General features: G+C 34.6%; 1 pseudogene; it reads right to left on the minus strand.

Annotated features, from left to right (window-relative positions):
• Positions 1 to 19531, minus strand: part of LOC149177849 (hydroxyproline O-arabinosyltransferase NOD3-like) — a 134797-nt pseudogene that overhangs the window by 90599 nt on the left and 24667 nt on the right.

The raw sequence follows: 19531 nt of genomic DNA on the forward strand, positions 1-19531 counted from the left end.
CTAGCTAACCCTCGGTAGTTATAAGAGAGCCACTTTATGGGAGAACCAAATATGGGGCATTCCTTGCTCTAAGAACCTGTTCCAGTGATAATTGTTTTCCAACAACAATATTAAGACAAGCCTTGTTCATGGCTTTGGAAATATGTGATATTCTCCCACGAGAGATTTTAGGAACCCTAGAGGGTGAGAGAGGTCCCAAACCAAACCCATGGTTGGTAATAGCTACAAGTCCAATAGAAGATCTTGCTAGGGATCGAAGGTTGTGTCTATGCCCCTTGTCGGATTCTGAGGAGGTCTCGCTAGGAGTGAGTAAAGTAGGAGATGGTGTTGGGAAACATAGATGGATAATGTAGATTAGGTAGGACATGGCCCCCAAATTGTAGGATGGGATATTATAGCGAGCAGAAGAGCAAACAATATAAAATGGAATATATTTTGAGACTAAAGAAACAATGATGCAAGTAAGAGGAGGTGAAAGAGTAATAGTACCCGGTAGAGCAAAAGATGTAGGTTGGCCCATCCTGAAATCTTCTCCTCCCTTATGCATATGAGGTGTAGAGATCAACAAACTTCCTTATTTTGTAGTGTTGTCTCTAGTCGGTGGAGTTGAGTGTACCTGAGCAGGATTGCCAGGATATTCCTCTACTGACGCTAGGCCCCCAAACGACTGATCTCCATTCCTTTCTTTGTTTTCATTTAGGTTCTCCTTAGTACTAGTGGGAATTAATTTTAAACATGCCCATCCTCATGGCATTGATGACATATGAAATGGAATCCTTCATAGTCAAGAATTTGGTTGCAAACAAGGTCTATATAATGTAGTATCTTGTTCGCCACCAAACCCTCCCTTCTGTCAAGATAAACCAATATTCGCACATAGGACATTCTGTCAGTCTCCAGATAAGATCTGTTAAAGTCCAAATATTTCCCTAAATCATCACCAATTAATTAGAAAACATCTTCTGTTTAGAGATGAAGGGGCAAGCCTAGAAGTCTGGCCCAAATGGCACTAATACCCAACTACTCATGCTTTGGGTCGAACATTGGCGACCATCGCTTCAATAAAACCTGTTCCATCTCAATGTTCTAGTAGCGTGAGAGGATCCATCTTGCACGTTCTTCCCTATTGAACCTCAAAGCAAACCATCCCTTTTTCATAGTGCAAACCACAGGGAAGGCCTCTAATATTTGTCCCTAGATTTCTTGTATCCATTTCTTGAGCTAGGAGGAGGAGTAGTTCCTACCCCTAACTTTTCCAACCAAAACCTTGCTGGTCATGTCCATAATATCATCGATTTTGATGCCCTCTCCTAACATGAGAACCTTATTTTTATCCTTTACCTTGGGGTATTTAGCCTTCTTGGAGTTATTCTTGTGAACCCCCTCCTTGTCCCAGGAATATATACCTACATATTTTAGCAGCTCCTAAGCTGAGGCCTCATCCCTATGCAGGGTCAAAGTGGGTATACTCTTGTCTGCCCTAATTCCACTATACTCGCCTGTAGGCTGTGAAACCCCTTCCACACTAGGGTTTGAGGGCGCTGACAAAATTTTGTCAGTCACCAATTGTTGCAGTGTCTCGTGATCCCCATACTCAAGTATTTCCTTTGATTGGTGTAGGTAGGACTTCTTGCCAATCTAATCGGTTTGCGATGTGCCTCCAATCCTTTGAAATTCCCCAATGTTTTATGAACTGCTAGGGCTAAAACAAGTCTCTGCGAAACTTAGGGCTTCTATATAAAAATCATCTTGGTAGACCAGGTGCTCTAGAGGTGTCGACCATCCTACAACAGGGTTTTCGTGGAGAGTCTTGTCTTCGTGTTGGATGCGAGCATGAGAAAATTCTAGCAATCCAGGGAGGAATGGAGTGAGGATGGGAGCCTCATCCGATAAATTTGATAACAAAGCAAAATTCCCATATTCTGGGATCCATAAGTCAGTTCCATTGCCATCCCCTGGTGCTGATGTGGAGGGCTTGTCCAAATGGAAATATTTGTGGAGGGATCTTTTGAATAGTCTACCAACTCCTCCTCCATGCTGAAATTCCACTCTGTCATAATATAGATAATTTGTCGAAAAATAAAATCCTTGTTTGGGCTATCAACCACTGGCTAGATTTCCTCTAGTAAGTGAAAACAATAAAAAATAAAACCTGACAAAGTGAGGTTCAGTACTCCCCTGGTAGTTATAACATACTCTGCACTCCAAGAACTTCGCTAGGTGACCACCTAGGCAGGTCTTCTAGTGTGAATAGCGTGAAAGGAAATCCTAAACCTCATCTTGTAATGGCCTCAAACACAGTGATGCAAACTGGAAAGCCATTTTCCCCTGAAACAATTCACACTTATGGATGTTATAGGGAATTTGGTTAGAACTATCTGACCCCTAACCAATGCTAGGACTTGTTGTTTCTTCCTAATCCTTGTGAATATTCTATTTTTTCTTATATGGATCAATAAGGTAGTTTTCTTGTATATCATATGCTCATGTAACAAGTTTGTAGGTAGGTAGGTAATTAGGGAGTGAACATTTAAGATTTTGGGAAAATAAATCAATGAACGAAATTAGGAATACTATGATGTAATGGGATTGCCAAGATTTACTTCCACATGATGTTCAAATGCATAAGGATGTTGATCATTGGCTTAAAATGGACTATAAAATTCATACACCGAGTTGTCAAATGAATCTAGAAGTGGATTGTGGGGATAAAGGTAAGGTGAAGAGGATCTAGACTATGGGATGGTTTCTCAGAATCATCAATTTGAGACTCATGAGACATGACATCCAAATGTGCAGGGATGTTGATCAATGGCTTAAAATGGACTATAATAGTCATACACCGAGTTGTGAAATGAGTTTAGATGTGCATTATGGGGATGAAGGTAAGGTGAAATGGATGTGGGTATGGGATGATTCGCTAGAATCATCAATTTGAGAATCATGAGACTCAATGACTTATAATAATCTTATTAGGATCTAGTAATTAAAGCATACAAATGCATTTATCACTTTCATAAATACATCCAAGGAGAGTGATTTTTGAGTTAGAAGGATGGTTGGAAAGGTGGTTTATCATGGCATGAGTGCCATGTTTAAAATAACTTACATAGGTATGTAAATTTAGATTTTTAGTGGTATGAAGGATATGTAATGGTAGTCACGAAGGAATAGACGGATGGACCTCAACATTCTTGCTTTAGAAACCTCTAATGATCGAAATCATGCCTTCATTATAAAAACAACTAGTGTTCACTCGAAACATCGAACCCTGCAAGCTTATGGTTCGTAAGATGGGTGAAGTGTTCACTAGAAACGTCAAACATTGTAGTTTCTCCACACATAGTTCTTTCCAAAAATTTTGTATCCAACAAGATTAATGAGGTTTAAAATCATATTTATCAAGATAATTATTTTTATATTTATAAATAAAATTAATTTAGATTAATTGTATTGAAAGGAATTTTACATATAACATCATCTTCATAGTAAATAAGATTAATTAAGAAATAATTAAAAAAAATGCATATATTTAAAAGTAAAAGATAAAAACAAAAAGCAAATATAATGTCAAAAAATAGAAATAAGTTTTAAAATAAATTTAAATTTATAAATTAGAATTAGAACAAGAAAAAAATTTGTTAATTTTACCATTTGTTAATAATAATAATAATAATAAAATATCTTCTTTACCATAATGGGGGTATCTAATCATGAGGCGTTGGGAAGTGTGGTGAGGAATCTCCACCACATTCCCCCTCTGTGATATGGGTTAGGTGATTCTTGGTAGGCGGCTTACATGTGGAAGATCTCGAGGTGTCATTTCAAATTGTACAATGGATTGATGGCATTAACAACAACCTTAACAATTGTGTTTCAAAAACCTAAGGGGAGTCTCAAGCGACAACGGTTGGGTGCTTGGTGAAATTTATGTGGTTTAATGGTGTCAAGGAGTATTTCATATTTCCTCTAAGAGCAACTCCCCTTATTTCTGAGCTCTAGTTTGAGCAGGGTCGTTGAGTAAAGAGTTTATGTGGTTGCGGATGGTGAGATCGTTTGCAAATATGTGAAGTTGCGCAATGGTCACGACATGGTGGTGAGGAATAGTGGTAACCCTGGAGCACAATCATTGTTTGTGGCTGTCTTGTTGGTACTTTGCACTCACCTTCAACTATTTGGATCTCATTACTTTTCCTCTTTAGTTTCTTGGTCTTCGTGGTGTGCCTAGACAAAAAAGTGTGGGGTTTTAACTCTGAGGATTGTTGAGGAGTGGTGTAACGTTTTCTTTCTTTGGATTTCAAGGAATTATAATGGTGGTATGAGGTTAAGGTAGGACTTTGGTGGCAAGAAATTGCTCATTCTAGTGGACATAGGGTTTTGTCTGCACAAATCCTTCTCTTCTATTGTGGAGGGTACAATAGAGGCCTTCTTTTGGTATAGTTTGAAGAGGCACAAGTTTTTAAAGTCTCCCATTTGAATTATGGCTAGGACTACCTAGCAGTAGGGTATCAAATTTTGGTTCGTCTACCTAGCCTGAGGTGGGGAGCGGTGGCATACCACTCAAGCTATGTTGGAGGATTGGTTTACATCCATGGAATTTATATAGGGATTGCACTATGAAAGAGTCTGTGAGGGTCCATGTAGGTCTCAATGAAATAGATGGTGGAAATTGGTCTCTATGCAAGGCGATGGGCGGGATGAACATGCATCAAGTCCAACTCCACCAAATGTCTCAAGAGTGGGGTCTTAGAGAGACAATGGTTCCTCCATTTCCATTATCTCTACCCAAAGATGGAAACCCTCCATATCTTGATGAAATGTTCCTCATTTTGTATTAGATGCATAATTCTATTGTATAGTTGGACCGAGCTTTCTAGGACAACCATAATCCTGGAATTCATGGAACATCTGCAGTAGAATTTGTGGCAAACTCATGACAGATTGGTTGGCCTGTGGTGAGGACAAAGGCGATTCCAAGAATATTTGGATTGGTTAGAAACTTGAATTTCTGACATGGAGGGTCATGTCCATTGTGAGTTTAAAACCTTGTCTCCTCTAGGTTTATTTCCAAATCACCTAGTTTCAATAAACTTAGATGAAAATGAATGTGTTGCAGTTGTTTTCTTGTATTGTTCATCTTTTGGCAATGGGTTCTTATTAGTGTAAGCATATCATTGTCTCTTTCGCAACATATTTTGTACTTGGGCATGCCCCTATTGGCCAATAAATCTCGCAAGAGTGAGGCCAAGAAGTTTTTGGAAAATTTTGTTGGAACGATGTTATCTTCCAAAGTAATGGAAATCCTTGATTTACAAAAAGAAAAGAATTTTTATTTTTTTTCAAAAAACTAGAAGTTGTTTTTTTTTTTTTTTAAGGAATGTGTATTGATTTGTAATAGATAAAAAAAATTGGTTTATGGGCCGGTACCCTTACAAAAATCTTCATGTTCCAAAAATTCAATGTTATCAGAAGACCAAAACATTGAAAATTTGTTCTATTAACAACTTTTGCCTCCTATCCTAAGCAAATGTCTACTACATAATTGATAGAACATTCATAATAGCACTATATATCTAAAAAGGAGGTAGATTCATGATGTTGTTGTGGTGACCCAAGAGAGCATCCACTCTATAAAAACAAAACACATTAATGATGTGGTCTTAAACTTGACTGGGTGAAAGTCTACGATAGTGTGGATTGGGTTTTTTTTAGGATGGCTCTAATGAAAGTCGGCCTCAATTTGGATGTGGTGGATTGGATTATGGCATTCATGTCATCTATTTTATTTGTGGTGCTTAGCAATGATATTGCGTCAAAATTCTTTAAAGCTTTCAGAGGTCTTCGACAAGGTTTCTCTCTCTCACCCTTCCTTTTTCTTTTAGTCATTGAAGCTTTAATATATACATTCACTCTAAAAAATAGGCAATGCTAGCTTGGGTATCAAAGTGGCACAAAACTTTATGATTACACACCTATTTTTCATTGATGATGTGTTCCTTTTTGGTATAGGAAATTTGGTGGAATGGAAAAATATCCATTAAATGATCAAGAAGTTTGAGAAAGCTACAAGTCTATCAACAAGTGATAAAAATTCAATATTATTAGATTCAAATGCCGACCCTGAAGTGATGTAGCATATCAAGCACATATTCTTAATGGATTCTAAACCTTTAACACAAGGCTTCAAATATCTAGGTTTTTACTTGAAGCCTACTAAATGTATGGTTTGTGATTGGCAATGGTTATGTGATAAGTTAGAATAGAAATTGGAAAATTGGACTCATAGGTGGCTCTCTTTGGGAGGCACACTCAATCTTGTACAAGTTGTTCTACAAAGTCTACCCATCTATTGGATGCATATTTCAAATCTTTCAGAATCAATCAGAAAAAAATTAAATTCTATCATGGAGAGGTTCATTTGGTTGGGGACATTTAGAAAACAAAAATTAAACTTGGTAAAGTTTGAGGATATTTGCATTCCCAAGAAATCAGCTGGATGAGGTTTGTTAAATCTATAAGTTTTCGATATGTCCCTTACATTAAAGTCTTTATGGGGAGTGTTTTCTAACAAGGGCATTTGGCAAAGTTGATAAAAAAGATTTGTTTGAAACAACTTTCTGTTATGGATTGGCTTAGATTTTGAAACATGTTATTGAAGGGATGTTACTTTACATGATGAAGCATTGTTGGTACTAAATCATGGTCACTTGAAAACCTTAGGTGGGAGGTAGGGATCATACCTCAAATAGAGTGGGAGAATATTGTATTGCAAGTTGCTTTGATTCGTCAATCCTTAATGAACAACTTATCAGAATTATCAGGGATAACGGGATATATTTTCTTAACTAGATCACTAAGGAAGCAGGGAACTCTGTCATTGGATCAAGATGGATATTTGCTAGAGATATTAGTTTATTGGGTGCTCTCGCTCTTCATTGGGAATCTCTCAAATTGGACCTATTATAGGCAGAAGTCTATTTATCGAGGAGGTCAAATAAGTTGGTATGGGATGACATATTCTTGGAGGGTTCTATCAAGGTGTTTGAGGCTTATAGGAATATCATTCAAGAGAAATAGACAAATACTCCATCTTGGGGGTGTTTGAACATTTGGAAATGGCATCTCCCTCTAAATATTACCCTATTTGGTTAGTTAGCGATCGAGAATAAAATTCTTTCATAGGAGAACCTTCTAAAGAGGGGCCTCTCAGGACCAAGTGTTTGTATTTTGTGCCTCTCACAGGAAGAGACCATGGTTCACATAATGCTGACATGTCCATTCTCGAAGAGGATTTGGGGTGGTACTTTAAAATTTCTAAAGATAAATCAACGTTGGAAAACTAGCTTAATTGAAGAATTCTTAAGAGATTGGTTCCAAATGGTGCCAAAGTTATTTTAATTACCCTTCTTCATTTTTTGGGGTATATGGAAATGCATGAATATGCTCACTTTTGAAGGACAGTTCCAAATATTGGAAAAAGTTGCTTGAAGATAGTTGAATACTTTTCGGAACACATATTTCTCTTGGCCCCTTGTAGAGATAGGAACATACAAATATTGCTCTGTAAACTACACTTTCCTAAGGCACATTTCAATGGTTTTAGCAAAAATGGCATTTGTGGACATGGTGGGGTGTTATTCATCAACATGTGGCAGTTCTACAAGATTTATTGAAACAAATGTAATCATACAAATATGAAGGTTGAATTGGTGGCATTGTGGGGTTTACTTTTATTTACAAAACATTTGAAATTACCCTCCTTGTCAATATGGTGATTCAAAGGTAGTGGTTGATTGGGTAAGATATGGATCTATAATTGATATTTTTGATTTAACACACTAGACTAGAGGGATCATGGACATTCTAAAATATTTCCAAGACATTTTGGTGTCCCACATTTTCAGGGAATTAAATGATCTAGCTGATTCCTTGTCTAAGAAGGGACTTAATTCACAATTGAGAACTCTGCATTGAAGAGTACAAGGATGGAGCTAGGAATATTGGAAGTTTTCCTTTGGTTTAGCTTTTCCTCATTTATCTTTTACAACAGACCATTGGTGGACTATTATTTTGCGATTTATAAAATTTTAGGGTATTGTAAGGCAATTAATTACCTCCTTGTTTTTAGTTGACTTATGTTATATGGGATATGATGCTGGGAATTTTGTTAGATTTTTGTTTGGTTATTATGTAAGTATATTAACTCTTTTTGGGTGGGAAAATGGTCAAGAAATGTTGCATATTCATGGTTCATTTATTTGGGGAATAAAGAAAGATGCAACTACTTTTTTAATATAGAAAAGCAGTCATTTTTTACTTTATTGATTTTTTTTACAAAGCATCAAAATAAACCCAAAATGAAGAGAGGGATATATCAGCATGTTGTGACATAAATTCAAGTTTATCCTAATGTTTTGGCCACGTTCTCGTCTCAAGCCTTTTTCTTCATAGATTCCTTAGTAGTCTGATTTGCTTCTTCACTAAATAAATCAACCCTAATCGAATTTTCCTCCAAGTCTGTTACCCAAGAATTGAACGATGACAATTCAGTCTGAACCTCCATCTAGAGCTGCTCCAATTTTCTTTGTAGTAGCTCATTTCTGGTATCCATGAGAAGTTGGATGGATTATCTCATATTGTCCTATACATCTTTTTCATGTTGGAGAGTGATCTTGAATGCTTGGAAAAAACCAATCAAGTGCTCCAGCAAACCGTTGAATTGAGATAACTTAACATCTTGAGATTGACCACATGGAGCCACCATAAAAGAGTGGTGATGCTTCAAACTAGAAATTACAATGATAGAAAATCACTTCTGGTCACAAAAATGTATCCTTATCCATGGTGTATGTGTGGCTACACTCCTTAAATAATCTTAGCTCCTTCTGAAACACCACCTTATACCAATGATATACCACACTCCCATATCCATGTCTATGAATCAAAGAGCTCCAAGGATTATCCTTTGAGAGATACAAAGGGATAAGACAATTAACACCATCATGCAAATAATTGAATGTTATGCCATCATTGAGGCTTTCAACATTGGTATAGTCTTGTCTCTTCCTTTGAGATTTAATACATGATGCCACTTGTAAACACCATCAATTACTTCTAATTGCCAATTGTTAAGGTGATTTAGACGGGGATTATTCCCTTTAAACTGCATGACTGTGTTATAAATTTCGGTGACCTTCCCTTACTTGTTTGTGTTGGCCTTCAAGCTTAGGACACAATATTTGATGTGATGGGGTCCATCTTTAAGGCTTATTCAAAGTTCCTTATGATTTTTTTTTGTAAACCTTATGAGAATTTTGATTTTCTAACTCCATGTTCAGGGGATATGCGAATTAAAATTCAATCCCTAGTCCAATACTAAGTTCCCTTGCTTCAAAGTACCTCCTTGATTAACCATGGAATCTGCTATCGTGTTTAACTATCTCAAGACATGGAAGAACTCATTTTGCTCAAATTTCATTGTTTTTAAAATAGTTCATTGAAGGATCAAAGGAAAACCTATGCTTTGTGACCCTTTAGCTTTCCATGTCTTGCGGATTACATTCACTGAATCTCCATAGACCATTAATTTGTTAATCTTCCTTGTCAATGTGATTTGTAGGCCTTGCTAAAGTGCTAAGTATTCAACTTGGTTATTGCGTCCAATACCCAAATCCTCGGTATTTTTTGTCTTTGTTTGTTCATCAGGGAAAAAAATAACCCCTCCAGCTCCTATTACCTACTTTGAGTTAGAATTACAAATAAAAAATATTGTTAATTTTACGAGATGCCTCCTCACATAGAGTGAAGATGAGGAAACCCCAAGTGAATATATCTTGTATCATGACAAAGTCACCTTTTCTACCTATTAAACAAAGATAGATAGTAGGGTTTAACATTGCACATGGCATATGGTTATGAGAAGTTCATAAGGCTAGTCATTTCAACCTCTTCCTACATTATGCAATGACATTATCCATGTTTGAACATCATTTCAATGCGAGTGGGTGTTGGTCAACATTGAGGATGCAGAACTCGATGCCTTTATGGCATGTAATGCATAAAGGTTGTGCATTAAATGGTGGTAACCTCCCTTGGTGCATAATTTGGGTAAATTGCCTCATATATCTATGGTTTTACTAGTATTTCCCCTTGTTTCTCTACATTTTTGGGTGGTTTATTTATCCCTCTTTCATTTACAAACCTTCGCTTCTCCACTCCCTCTAGTTGGCCACCCTCTCAATCATCCCTTCTTTGCCATCCCTATTCACATCCCATGCTTAGTTCCTATACTCTTTCTACTCAATTCCCTCATCTTGTTGGTGATCTATTTATTGGTATTTGTCACTATTTTCTCTGTCGGTCCCCCTCCCTCTCCCTTCCAATTATTTGACTAAGATTATGCCTTGCCATGGTCATATACTCTCTGATTGAGGTCACAACAAAATAAAGGAGTCTTCTCAAGCCTAAGCCCATGTTAATGTGGAGGCTTAAGCTTGTCAATATTAGGATGACACCTCACAGTCTACCCAGGAAGAGATGGATTTAGTGAAACACAAAGCTTGAGTAGAATGTAGGGTCCTTTCAAACATAAAAGTAGAGGGAAATGTTGGGCATTAGATTCCATATACAGGAACACCCATTCCAGAGAAACTCAATGTACACAAACAATCAACTTGTACTGAAAAATGAAGACTATAATGGGAAAAATCCCTGTGGATAGGATTAAAGCATATGAGGAAATATTTATCTACATAGATTCCCTTCAATGATAGGTCAAAAGGTTGGGTAACAAAGTTTGGAGGTTGGGTAAGAAATTGGTGAATTTCAACTTCCACAATAGCGAGGATGATAAATAGTATCCAAATCTCACCTAGGTGGATTCTCCCACAAGTTAATCATTGTCTATGCTATAACATTTTTTAGTTTTAAGATATTTTGCAGACAACCCCTCCATGTTGTTAGTTTTTGTCATGTTTAATTTTTTGATGTATTAAATAAATGTGTACTTAGTTACTTAAACAAGTTATATAATGCATTTGGCATGATCTTTAAGCCTTCAAACTTTCTTCTATGCCACTTGTATGGTTTCCCACATGGCAAACTAGTGGACATAAATTTGTGGTCCTTTTTTTTATTTACCAATTATAAAACGCTAGCCTAGATAAGAAAAGAAATGTTGCATGTTAATAATAATATCAGTAAATATTTACTTTTGATTATGAGTTGGTCCAAAAAAATTGTAATAAGAAAATGAATAAATATTTAGTTACATTCAAGACTTTTTTTCCCGTGGAAAAAGTTGTAATTTTCATTATATAAAAGAAAATTACATTTTGTATATGCATAAGCATTACTGTAGTGAGGCGTTTGCCTGTACCATAATGTGTAAACTTTTAGTTCTCCAAACAAATGGAGAGATCAGAGATAAATAAAAAAATAATGAAGCTGTCATCCTCTTCGCAGAGAGTGAGTAATATGTTATGTTAAATATGTACATCTACACAAAAATAAAGTAAACATCAGAAATAGAGTAGGAGCTTATTTCCACATGTTGTTCATATGAGTTCTGGATCTATGAAGGGCCTGTGATAGTGCTGGTATACAACACCATCCAGTTCCTTGCGAATCAACCAGATGTCATCATCCTGGACCACTGCTTCTTTGGATAGGTGGTCAACAACAATGTTTAGCTCCCTGTAAATATGGTGACATGTAAATGAGTCAAATGATGTAATAAGTCTGTGAATCTCAGCCAAAATATGCTTCAATGTATATGCATTGCAGATGTATTTTTGTTGATCCAATTAACAACTAGTTTTGAATCCCCAAAAAGTTGTAAATGTGTGCAATGTTTATGCAATGCAAATTGTATGAGATATTTGGCGGTTAGAAGCTAGGCGAAGTTGTTTGTTCCCCGGCCTAGTCCCATTTGAATTTTATAGGAGTGTGTGTTTGATAAGTGTAGAATAGCGCCTCCTTCGCATCCCTATTCCTGAGTTGAGCGTCAAAGTAGGCCCATGGGAGGGAATGATCAATGGTTTATGCCTCAACTCTCCTGATCTGGTTGTGTGCTGTTTCTTCCGGGATCATCTGATATTCCACGAATGCTCGGTTTAGGATGGAAGGCCAGTGGGGGGATTTGTTTTGATAGATAATTTGATTCCTGGTGATCCAAATCGCCCAGCTTATCATCACTGGTATATTTCTTTCCTTAACGTTGGTTTCCTTCCACCAATTACTCCAAGCATCATTGATGCTATTCCCGTGCCATTTGCTGGATGAAGGGTGTGCTGCTAGGAAGCCGTTCCATAGCGCTAGTGTTGCTGGGCAATTTAGGAAGAGGTGGAGTTACATTCAAGACTTACTAATGAAATGAATTTTTTTTTTAATAGTCAATAATGAAAAAAAATATTAGACTCTACTCTAATCTATGAGACACCTAGAGAGATCCAATTTCTTCAAGGTGTAATTTTTTTAATCATTTAATATAAAGAATTAATACACAATACAAAATTAAATGATAAAAAATACATCCTAATAAATTTCATCCCTCTAAATACTTATATATTAAGGTTTAAGATGAATTTATATTGGTTGAATCTTTTTTTTTTTATTATGTCAAACTTTTATTTTTATTTATTTATTTTAAATTTTAAATATTATTATTTTTCCATTTTAATTTATCAGTGTTTCTCACCCATCATTATAGATGTTATACCTTAAGTAAATTATTTAATATAAAAAAAACCTAATGTAATACTAGCACAAACACATATTTGGCAACTGATGAACACCGACAGGTATCAACAATATAGTCAATGCTCACCAGACTTTTGCGTAGGTTTTGCCGTAGCAACCAAAACTAGGCGGAATAATGTTGTGTAGGTAGCAAGTGGTGATTTTCTACGTCCCAACGTGCAAATTGTCATCAAAGATGGAACCCTTCTTAATGAGTCCCTTGTGAACAAGCTCACGGTCTCACAGAGGGCGGGAACCGAGCAATAAGGCCAATTCCAAGTGATCAACAACAAATCGCGCCGTAAATATATAATCAAATTAGGTAAATGTGAAAAAAGTAGCTATGAAGTTAGAGATGCGAGGTAGTTTAATATTTCAAATTCCATTTGTTGATGTAGAAGAGACGATGATAATATTTCCAACTTCATTTTTTTTTTTAGTACTGGGTCGAGCTTTGGGCCACATAGACTCGGTAACTATGGAGGGATTTGAACTTTTGATTTCTTAGTTTACACAATACTTCATATCACAATGATAAGTGCATGTAAGACATGCTAACCAATCCAAGAAGGACACTTATGCTAATTTTATGTATGACAATAATAACTTGGAGGAAGTGTATTCTTACAAGTACCTGGGAATTGATATTCATCACAAGCTCAACTGGAGCCATAGCATTGAGAAAAGGATTAATGGGGGGTGGAAAGCTTATTTTGGTCTTGAAAATAATTGTAAAATAGCAAACCTCGTAATGTGGGATAAAAAGAAGTTCCTCTTTGAAACTTTAGTCACTCCTGTTATCTTATATGGCTGTGAGGTTTGGGGTTGCAGCATCTCCAGAGAATCATGGAGAAAGATTGAACAAATCCAGAAGCGTTTTATAACTTATAACTGAAAATTAAAAGTAATACACCCTATCCTATTCTCCTTATAGAAGCAGGTCTTTCCCCTATTGAGAGCCTAGCTATGCTTAGGTTTTTGTTGTACAAGCACAAACTCAATAACATAGATGATCATAGACTTCCTAAGCTAGCTTTAAATTCCAGCCAAAACCACCTAAGACTCAATCGAGGGTGGCATAAAGACACAAGGGCCTGGTTAAACTATTGGGAGATCAACGAAAATGATGCATTGCAAAACATAAATAACATTAAAGATATTGTTACTTCTAAGTTCAAAGAAAAAATGTGGTGTGAGAAAGATTTAGCGGCTAAAAGAAAATTAAGTTATTATAAGAAGGTCATCAAACCCACCCTAGAAGATCAAAAGTATCTCTCTATTTTAACTAGCTCAAAGAAGAAAATTAATATAGCAAAGATTAGAACGAATTCTCATGAGCTCCATAGTGAAACAGGTCCTTGGGCAGTTCCTAAAACGCCATGGATGGAAAGGATCTGCCATATATGTGAGAATAGGAACATCGAGGATGAAAACCACTTCCTCTTAGAGTGCCCCGCGTACAATCACATTAAATCTCAGTTTCACAATCTTTGTTACAATACTGACCTTCCTAGCCTTTTACAATGTCAAAATTATAGTGAGCTAGGGAGGCTTCTCTCCAAGCTTTTTGAGCATAGGAATAAAATCTTAAATCAAAATAAATAATTTGTTTCTGTAGGTCCGATAGACCATTGTTTGGTCTCAGCGGACGTTAAACATCAACGTCGTCGTCATCGTCGTCGTCATCCTCATCTTTTATATATGATAGGAAGATAAAAAATCAAATTAAAAAAAATTACACTGTCAACAATCAATAAATAAGATATAATTAGTACATTAATATTAAACATAATTTATCTACTTAATTATGCATTAAAATTAAACACAATTTTTTTTTAATTATTTAGTAAAAAACTGGGTAATTAGACAAAATCATATTTACTTAACCCTAGTAATTTTTTTTAACCAAAATTAATTGTATACATGAATTCCCTGCATATATATATATATATATATATATATATATATATATATATATATATATATATATATATATATATATATATATATATATATATATATATATATATATATATATATATATATATATATATATATAGATATTTAGTTTATTTGGTTGAAATGGTATTTGTGATATGAATGGAGACCAGTGCTTTATCCCATAAATAAAGAGGTCTTATATATCAATTTGTTATCTAGCTTAGTGGGTAATTTGGATTATACTTTAATATGTTTTAATTGAATTTTTCATTATTAGTTTTTATTCCATGTATTTATAATTTAATTACTTAAAAAGATACACTAAATACTTCGTTAGTAGTTAAGAGGATATTAAATAAAGTTTAAGGTCTTGAATTTAACGCTCAATAATTATTGCCCTCATAGCCAATTTCGTTTATTATATAAAAATATAATTGAAATTATATTTTAAGAAAATTATAAGTTTCATTTATTATATAAAAATATAATTTCATATTATAAAATTAAATAATTAATTTTGTTTTTTTTTTTTTCATTTTTTAAAATAAAAATATAATATATTATTTAAAAAACTTGATAGTTATTTTTGCTCATTTTCTTCTATGATCCCTTAACATTTGGGTAATCAAAGTGTAAAATATTCTTCATAGGTTGATTGATAATAATAACGAGATCAACTAAGTATTCAACTTTATTGTAATTTGAATATATATATATATATATATATATATATATAAATGAATATTTATTTGTTTAAATTGTAATAATAATTGTAAAAAATTATAAAACGATTTAGAGATTTCATAAATTTAAAAAATGATTTTAATAATATAAGTATTAATAATAAAGTAGGACAAAATTGCTATAGTGCATTTTGTTATAATGTATATTAAAATATTATATATTTACAATTTTTATTATCTACTTATTTTCTTTAGTAAAATTATTATAAAAAGAATAATAATAACCATGTAATTTTAAGGCCATCCTAAACTAGACATTAAATTAGTGCATAAATATTAGAAAATGAACATAATTGTACCTTGTATTCTTTTTGGAAATAAACTATGTATAAAAGTGTGAAAAATCCAACTTTTAAAGTAGAGATTGAAAATAATGAAAAATTGCAATCCCAACAAGAATTGTATTATGAGATTCTAATAAGACAAAAACATAGAATGCGTATACAATGCCATTTCAAAATGCTAATGGATAAGTATTGCTTATGTCAACAGGATAGGTACTAGAGTGTATTCAAGTGCAAGACAGACATCCAAAAAATATTTACAAACTTTCTACATATGCGAAGGGCACTTATAATGGAAAATGGCACAAGGGACACTAGTAAATCGACAAAGAAAGTAGTACAATTCATTGCCTTTCACCCTATAGTCGAGGATGTATCACATTTGCATTAGTTTCACCCAAGTTATTTCATTTCATCTACTTCATGACTCAATAGTGTAGCTCATATTTTCTCTTTGAAGCAATAAATTAATTAACGAGCTCCTTTTTACTTATATTTCATTATTGCTCCCATATTTTCATGGTTCCTTGAAAGATCACCAGGTAGATGAAGAGAAAAACAATTTTTTTGGATCACAAAACGTTGATATGAGATGCTTTTACCATACTCAACCAACAAAGCTTATGTTGCATACCTAACACCTCTACTAGTTGTAGCAACCCTGCCAAACGATCCACTTAGATCCTACCCATCACAAAATAATCTTTCTAACATAAAAAAAAACTACGTAAAATATAACATATTCAAGAGGTTGGTGAGGTCTTTTGGAATAAATTGTTATATACTTACAACGGGTTTTCCAGTAACAATTGCAAGTGAGCATCCATGGAATTTTGAGTACTCATCTAATATTGAAGCCATTGTCTCTTCACATCAACTTTGTAAGCATAGTGGATATTGAAGAAATATGTATTAAATATTGAAGCTAATAAATCTAATTCTTTGCATACAAATAATGGAAAAAACATGTGAATTATTCCCATGTGAGGTGCTGCAACATCTACATGGACTCCGATAAAGTCATGGATCTTCTGAGTAAATACACAAGTAATCCTTTCTAACTCATTGAGACTTAAACTCCATGGGACGCAACCAATACCACTCTTTTCTCCTCCATATAGTATGTTGGATACAAAAATCTTCCATGTCATTAGTTGCGCTAAGGCATTTATCTCATCGGGACCAACTGGCACACCCCAACAATAAATAGATTATTTATAACATTCTCTAAAGTGATTGTTGCAAAGTTCAAACTAAATGAATTACAAAAAGGGTTATGTTAATAACTCAAAGTACTAATATCTTTGAAAGGAAGTAAAATTTAGAGTTTTTCGTGTGCTTTATACTTCTCATATTGCTAGTGTTTTGGAGAATTTGGTATCTACGGATAAATATTAATTCCCTAGATAAGTAGTTGTATCTAGAACAACAATTTAAAGTGTTTTAGACTTTTACTATAAACAATAGATAAGATGAGAAGATAGGAGACCTACCTGCAGTTCTGCTTTCCTCTCCTCTCCCTTGTATCGATTCTGTCGCTCCTTGCTGTACTTAATCCGCTTGAGAAGTACCCTGTGAACACAACATAAGACAAAAATTGATCAAAGCATATGACCTATTGAATATAAGTGAAAGGAATCATATATAATTCACACACATAAGCATTATGAAACAATACAAACATATGGAAAAAGGTTCAAACACTTTATTAGATAGAAGAAGGAATTACAACCATTGATGTCTGATTCAAAGCCATTCCTCCAGCTTGGATCCCATTCACATCACATCAAAAGCATGACAAACTTGTAGCATCATAATACTTGTTTCAAAGCCAAATCTCATAGCAACATTATCTCCTTACAATTCAACATAATCCATCCTCTGATCACTTAGATGAGTGCTCAATTTATAGGAAGATGAAGGAGGTTTTGTCATTAATTGTGGCATTGAATGGCCTTCCATACTTAGAATTAGTTCCATGGAGGAAGGGATGAGAGGATAGGATGCACCTTAACTCATTCCTCATCCATTTTCAAGCTCATAGGAGTTGATAAGTGAGGGAACCTTCTAGATGACTCCAAAAGATAAGAATATTCCCCAAACCCTATGTGAATTTCACTCATTCTTGCCCAGTGCAGGTGAAAGGAAGCCTAAGTGCTCTGCAGAGCACCCTAACAGTGGATTCAACTGCTCTGCAGCACACCTTCATGAGGGCTTACCTGCGCTGGTCCCTCTACAGGCTATTTCTAGATGTCTTCAAGTCATGAAACTGTCTAGGAAGGAGGCATTCAAAGGGGTGATTAGGGCATGAAGCAACTGAATTTAGGGTTTGATGGGCCCTAAAACACTAATCTTAATTTTGGGATTTGATGTGCCCAAATGGATCTGTAACAGCTAGATGTTAAAATTTAAAAATAATTTGTTAAATAAGAAGAAAGCCACCTTTAGAATTAAAAAAATACCATAAAACCATAAGGTTTACACTATAGAAACTTCAATGCACACAACCATATATGTTTCCAAAACATCAAACAAGATATATATGTAACATCAAGTAACTCAACCACTACACTACGTGGATTGACTTCTGAATTTAAAATTTTATATCACACAAAGGCCCCACACAAAGATGACTAGATTAGACAAAATAAGCCTTTTGACAATAAAAATGCAAGTTTCAAAGTACCTAAAGCTTATTGATAGAAGGGATAAGTGCAATTACCTTCATTGTATAATCAAAACCTTAGGTATAGTGGATGATAAACTTCTTCCCCACTTCCAAATCCCATGGAGGCTAATCCATTCATGTAGGAGCTTGTAAGAGTTCCTTATAAATAATGCATCTACACCAAGTACATCCAACCCAACCTATATAGACAACTAAAGTTATATTTATGTCGCAGGTTTGCTTTCTTACTATAAAAACAAAAATAGAAAGAAAATAATACAAATAATTTCAACCAACGTAAACCATAAAACCATTTCGTAGAACAAGTTGCACCCCATGCAAGGCATAAGCAATGGCATAACCATACCCAAAATAAAGGGTGATAACTGAATTCAACAAAAAAACGTGGGACTATTAACAACTAGTACATGGAAAGCTTTAAAATACAACTAGCCAATTTTGGTAGGAACCTTACATTTCAAGTATCAATCCAAAGATTTTATCAACTTTTGGATTGTCCTTCAATCTAATGGAAACATTCATCCGAGTGGTTGCAATTTGCTCTAATTGAGACTGAAGCAGAAGAGTTGATCAATACCTCACATTATATAAAACAAAAATGTAGTCCCACACATAACAACTAGCTAAAACTTTAAAAATGATTTGGAAACAAGTATAATTTTCTAGCAGGATGTTATGCACGTCATTATTTATTTAAGTCCACAATATATACATAACTTTCACATGGCAAATTTTTATATGAGACTACTTCTGTGCCAAACTTGCTTACCAACATATGCACAACTTAGCAATAATTTTTTACATCCATTGTTATTGAAAATAGTTATATTATTAGTAAGACAATAAGAGAGTTTCCAAGTGGATCAATGTCTGTGACGAGTCCCTTCTCTTTGGGATATAACTTTCGTATTACTTTTGAATGCTCAATAAGATTGTTATAAAAAAATGGAAAAGTTGTTGGATAGTCTTCCTGTGCTAAGTTTGGCAAAGGCTTAACAAATACATGATCATACTATGCCATCATGGTATACATACATTACATTGTGATATTCCCTTTGAGTTATTGACTACTCTCATTTACACCTGCACCATTAATACACAAAGGAACATAATTAGCCCACTAAGTTCATGATCTT

The sequence above is a fragment of the Pinus tabuliformis genome, chromosome 4_1 (genome assembly GCF_031772625.1).
Source record: "Pinus tabuliformis cultivar Carrire ecotype Pingquan chromosome 4_1, CPIR1, whole genome shotgun sequence".
NCBI classification, from domain to species: Eukaryota; Viridiplantae; Streptophyta; class Pinopsida; order Pinales; family Pinaceae; genus Pinus; species Pinus tabuliformis.